Here is a 6,759-nt window from a genome sequence, read left to right on the forward strand (position 1 = left end):
GGATCGAAGTCACGATAGCTCAAGTGGTAGAGTAGCGGCGTATCAAGCCGAAGGTCGTGGGTTCGAATCCCGCTCGTGACACTGACTTTTTTATTTCAACTAAAAACCTTAATTAATTGAAATATGTATAAGGGTATATAGGTATTTACCGAAGCGTGTATAAATGAACCAGGTGATTTTTGATCTTAAATCTTCTGATTGAAATTGCAGTGGCAAAATGTACATGAATTTGTAAAAATTAGGGTTTGAAACTAGAGTGGGCTCAACAGCTGGTAATTTTCTAACATTGAGAATGGTTAATTACAAACGGAGGGACGGGGCGAAACGTAGATAATCTCTATTGATCTTACCACTGACAGGGTTTAAGAAACACAGGATAACGGGCATCAAAAGCATTTCTCATGTTCAAATTCTGTAATTTTTAAGAAAAATCGAATAAAAGAAAAATAAATACGAACGAGAAGACGAAGACTAGCACTGTCGATAGTTGGCGATCTGAGGACTTGACCTTTAGAGGAAGGGTAAACCTCATCCGATTAAGGGTAGGCCATGCGGGTTTGACACACGGACGGTCTACGCCTAAAGTAAGTAAGCCGAATAGGCAGAGATGCTCTCATATCAAGAGTATTGTCGATAAGTTGCCCTGAGAAGATCTAACTCGTTGATGATGGATCATCCTCACCTGATTAAGGTGCCATGACATGTTGACACACGGACATTGCAGCTTTGGCCCAAAAAGCTCTCACCTATCAACAGTTGACACCCAAGGTAACTTAATTTTAGGCCAAAGCATGCGCATGTGTCCGGCAGGTCAAAAAAGTTCTCTCGATCAGTTCGACTTAATTGAAGGGTATAATTACTCGGCTCCATATAGAGTGCAGTTAAAAAGGCCATCCGATATGAGAATTGTTCTTGACATTAAGTATCTGAGTTCCCTCTACGAAACAGTGTTGTTTTATTGTGTAAAGTTTGGTTCTGTACTCGAGGGCATTTATTAGCTTCAATGCATAGTGGGAAAGCGCACAATATTGCCTACCCCATCAACCCTCAATTAAGTTAGTTATAAAACAGCCAAAAAGGGTGATGGAGGAATATTGAGTATTCCACCCATTAAGTGTATGTTATGTAAATAGGAAGCAATATATTTGTGAGGAAGTGAGAGGGTGATTTGCTATGGTTTTAGCAGTTGATTGTGTTGGTGGATGAAATGACCTAGCTATTAGTAAGCCCCGGAAACCATCCCTACTGCTAGACAGTTATCTGTGAGGTCTGTCCTGGACTGACATCACCAGTGGTCGGAGATTTTCGGGGCCTGTCCATTGTAAATTACAATAGCTGGAATTGTCCCTGTGGACTGGGAGGAGTGATAGGCTCAACTCTGCACAAGTGTGTATTATGTACATACATGTGCAAATTTGAGCTTACATAAATCAGTAACAATTTATATTCGAGTCGAAGGGGGTGTTAGTTCCTTATGAAGTTAAACTTTTGCCTATTTTTTTTAACCGCATAGGGTAGTCTCGTTCTACACTTTCTACACTACTCCCTGACCTTTTAACATTGTATAAAACGTACAGTTTCAATTAACTTGAATTTATTCGTAATAATTTATTAAAGCGTGCTACACGGCTTTTGGATTTAAAAAAAAACCGCGGGTACTTGATGTGCTTTTATCCGGCCGTGAGTAAGTAGGAATCTGCCCGCATCCGTCCAACTCACGACGAAGCCGTCCATTGTTCGACGAGAGGAAACTCTAAGTGTCGGCTTTTCGCGTCTCGATCGCCAACTTTGATGGCTTTTGTCAGGAACACCGTCAAGTTATAAGTCCATAATGGTTTTCCCACCCCCCACCTGTTGGTGAAGCTTGGCGAAGTCTACCGCACCTCCTCCTCATCCTTAGGCCGTCCTCGGTACCTTTCAAAGGTCGGCTATTATCGGGCCCTGCCTCCCTTTAACGACTCCGTGAAAACCCTCGACTCTACTAAATTGGAAAGTCCTCCTCATTATCGGACAGTTACTATTTCAGGGCCAACTTATAAAATGCCAATTAATTTTACTTCCTCCTCCAAGTAAAACAAATCTATTTATAATCGATTTTATGAAGGGTATATTTTTCCGGCACAATTTTCGTCCTTTTAACAATAAATATAATAAAACAGCCCAATTTTAGATCGGAGATCGTAATAATAAACTATAAACGCTAAATATTCACAAGTAATTGTTAAATATTGAAAGCGACGGTTTTTTTTAAATTAAATTTCATATTTATATGCGACAGACTATTTAATGTCAATAATGTGCCTTTTATTCGAACAAATAAAAATACATTTAAAATAAAGTGTACATTTACAACTCAATAGGTAAAGCGATAAAGACTTCAATGAATAAATGAAAAACTATTATATTTACAGAATAAACCAAAATACAAAAGAGAGAAGAAAAACATAACAGTAAATAGTCAATGGATCGAAAAATCCATCTGCCGATGGTCACCGTGTTAAAATAAATAATAATGAAAATTCCATATATACCTCAGTAAAAAAATCAAAAATTAAATTCTTCTGTCAGCTCGTACCTGTAGTTCCCAGCCTGCCTCACAACCACAATCAAAGGCCTAGATTTGGAACCCTCCAAAAGAACCAGAAGTTCACCCCTTTGACAGAGTGAAGGAACCTAGGTGAAGCAAGCACATCTCAACCAGAATTGAACACTTCCAGAAACTGAAAAACAGATTCCTGGGCATGCGAATCGGAAAAAGAACAGAAGCCTTGCTCGCCCCTATTTCACACGCCCTCAGCTGAAGAACCTCGCAGCGCATTTTAAAAAGGCAACGCAGCTTAACCGAAGAGTAACATTTACCCAAGGAACATACTTACCCGATGCAATGCTATGCGACGCTACCCGATGTCACGTTTTGATAGGATGTGCACATCTATGCGACGTCCAGCGCACACCACGTATAGTCACACAGCGCATATCACAAATCAGTATCACAATCGGAACGCTTCTTTTGTTCTTAATGTACTATTTTTAGCAAAACCATGTAATAAATTGTTAGTTAAATTTTATTAGCCAAACCATGTAGTAAATTTTTAGTTAAATTTTATTAGCAAAACTATGTAATAAATTGTTAGTTAAATTTTATTAGCAAAACCATGTAGTAAATTTTTAGTTATTAGCAAAACCATATAATAAATTGTTAGTTAAATTTTATTAGCCAAACCATGTAGTAAATTTTTAGTTAAATTTTATTAGCAAAACCATGTAATAAATTGTTAGTTAAATTTTATTAGCAAAACCATGTAATAAGTTGTTAATTAAATTTTATGAGCACAACCATCTAATAAATTGTTTGTTAAACATTATTGTTTTAAATAAAGTTACTCCGGTGTTTTGATACATTTTCTTCCTAACCACCATAATTAAATAATTTTTATAAAAATGTATGAATTGTTGATCTCGTTTAATTTGGATTACATTAAAATAGGAATGTTGTAATTGATATAACGATAAAATCACATATACTTAGTTTGAAATAAACTACAAAAAATATGAGTGTTCTGTTCTGAAGCTACTCGACGAAAATGGTGTAATTTTATGAGCAAAACCATATAATAAATTGTTAGTTAAATTTTATTAGCCAAACCATGTAGTAAATTTTTAGTTAAATTTTATTAGCAAAACTATGTAATAAATATTAGCAAAACCATGTAGTAAATTTTTAGTTATTAGCAAAACCATATAATAAATTGTTAGTTAAATTTTATTAGCAAAACCATGTAATAAGTTGTTAATTAAATTTTATGAGCTCAACCATCTAATAAATTGTTTGTTAAACATAATTGTTTTAAATAAAGCTACTCCGGTGTTTTGATACATTTTCTTCCTAACCACCATAATTAAATAATTTTTATAAAAATGTATGAATTTTTGATCTCGTTTAATTTGATTTATATTAAAACAGAAATATTGTAATTGATATAACGATAAAATCACATATACTTAGTTTGAAATAAACTACAAAAAATATGAGTGTTCAGTTCTGAAGCTACTCGACGAAAATGGTGTAATTTTATGAGCAAAACCATGAAATAAATTGTTAGTTAAATTTTATGAGCAAAACCACGTAATAAATTGTTAGTTCAATTCATTATATCAAAAAATCCTATTCAGTATTTGGATCTATTTTCTACCAAACCATTAAGATTAGTATTATTTCTTAAAAACAAAAACTAGTGAATTTTTGATCTCGGTTAATTTGTATTACATTAAAATAGGAATGTTGTAATTGATACAACGACAAAATCACATATACTTAGTTTGAAATAAATTACAAAAAATATGAGTGTCCTGTCCTGATGCTACTCGACAAAAATGGTGTAATTCTATGAGCAAGACCATGAAATAAATTGTTAGTAATGCAATCTTGTGGAAAATTAGACTTTGGATTTGCGTCTGGTAGCATCGGGTAGCGTCGCTAGCGTTGCATCGGGTGTGTTCCCAGCTTAAAATTTGGCTTCTTCAGATCGAACAATTCAATCGAACTGATTTTCTCCATTTTTAATCTAAACAGTGTAATAGGATAAGTGACATTTTAAAAGTTAAAATAACTTATTAATGATTATTTGGAAATCGAGAGATGCGGTCTGGTGTGATGTAGGTTTCAGAAAAACATTTTCTTTATCGGGCCAATGTTTCGATCTTTATTGAGATCATCTTCAGAGCTCAAAGTGGTTGTTTTCTGCGTAGTTGTGCCATTCTTGCAAGAATGGCAATGAGCCCTGAAGATGATCTAAATAAAGATCGAATCTAATTAAGGTTTTGAGTTGAGATCAAAAAATCTCAAAATAGCTACGATGTCGTCACGATTGCTCAAGTGGTAGAGTAGCGGCGTATCAAGCCGAAGGTCGTGGGTTCGAATCCCGCTCGTGACACTGACTTTTTTATCTCAACTAAAAACCTTAATTAATTGAATGACATTAATTGTCCAAGCGGAGCACAAAAAATAGCGAATTTAAAGATGGAAACGTTGGCACGATAAACAAAATATTTTTCTGAAACCTACATCATACCAGACCGCATCTCACGATTTCCGAATAATCATTACTAATATTATTGTACGAAGCCTTGATAGAATATGACTCTATGTTTTTTTTTTAATTTCTACGTGGTAATTATTTCGAAATATATTACTATCGAAACCAATCGATTTATACAATTTTCCTAGTTGTGTATAAAAATTGGCATGTTTGGCCCGCAAAACCAACATCCTAAAGTTTTAGTCGATAAATAATCATGTGAAACAACTCAACAATAATTTATATAAACTTCATTCAACTCATCCCTGATGGATTTTAGATTGGGCAAACAACTCATGGCAAAACTCGGTTATATTTTAGCGTAAATCATTGGAAATTAACGATTCGATTGGATTTCAGATTACCGTCAACAAACGTACAGTACAACACGATAATACTTTGCAATATCTGACAGTTCTCGACAAACTTGGCTAAACAAAATTAATAATTAAACCTAGGATGAAATAAACTTTTGATAGAAACAGACTAACCAGATGAGAACTAATATCGTTAAAACTATAACTCAACACGAGAAGAAAATAATAAATTTTAAAGCAAACATTTTTTTTAGAAATGCTTTATATAATATAAATTAAAAACATTAAATATACTAAATATTTTTCCTGAATCACTTCGAAATTCCAGTTTCTCTATCGCCCTTATCAATTTCAATTATGACTAACAGATATGTACCGGAAGCCCCAGGCACGCTCGAAAGATGATCAATCATGGATAAACATGCTGATGAATGGAAACTACTTGCAGGCCAATCGTCTGGCAAATTATTTCGTAGTGTCAATCCAAAAAGAAACAATTAATTAACTCGATATTATAAGAGCAAATGTGCCAAGGTGTATCAAAATATTTTTGAATATTTCTTTAGACATTTTTATACTCTTCTCTTGTTCCTTCTAGTCTTGTCATGAACATAAAAATTTTCTGAATCATTTATCATCTTTACCTTAAAACTTTTACAGAGATGTTTGGCTGTTTCTTATTTTTCATTGCATAACCTACAAATGGGATCATCATTGAATATAACCATGTTGCATAGATGCTTTCTCAAATGCCAGTGGCCGGTAAATAAAAGAGTTGTTAAGCATTCTACGTTTACAGTGTCTAACATTTTAGAATTTATCTACTTATCCCTTTGTCTTTTTCTTGTATCCATTCTGTGATTGAGGATTATGTGTTTTCCTTAGCCCAAGGTTTAGGGCGTATATATAGTCTTGCAGATTCTTTTCTTGCCATTGAGTCTGCTTTTTTGTTATCCAAAATTCCTTCGTGTCTTGATGCCCAAAACATTATCAGCTTGTTGGGTTCTTCATGTTTTGTAGATTTTGGTTTTTGTTACTTGCTAACGTTTTAATAGCTGCTGGGCTATCTGACCAAACAAGGAATTTTTTGTCAATAAAATTTTTTTGCATTTTCGACGGCATAAGCATTGATGGCAATTTCAGCTTGAAAGACCGAGGTGTAGTTCCTAATGATTTTAATCGCTCATAATTTGGGCTGGTACAGAAAACGCACTGATCTTTTATGCGGTTTGGAGCCATGTAACATATCAATGTATCTGATGTATTTCTGAATTCTTCCATGTTAAGAATTTATACGATTTTATGAAGAATGTTAACGGGATTATACAGTCATTCCCCATTTCTAGAAGATTCAAATAATTATA

Source organism: Cimex lectularius, unplaced genomic scaffold (assembly GCF_000648675.2).
Source record: "Cimex lectularius strain Harlan isolate CLEC.00 unplaced genomic scaffold, Clec_2.1 scaffold495, whole genome shotgun sequence".
NCBI lineage: Eukaryota > Metazoa > Arthropoda > Insecta > Hemiptera > Cimicidae > Cimex > Cimex lectularius.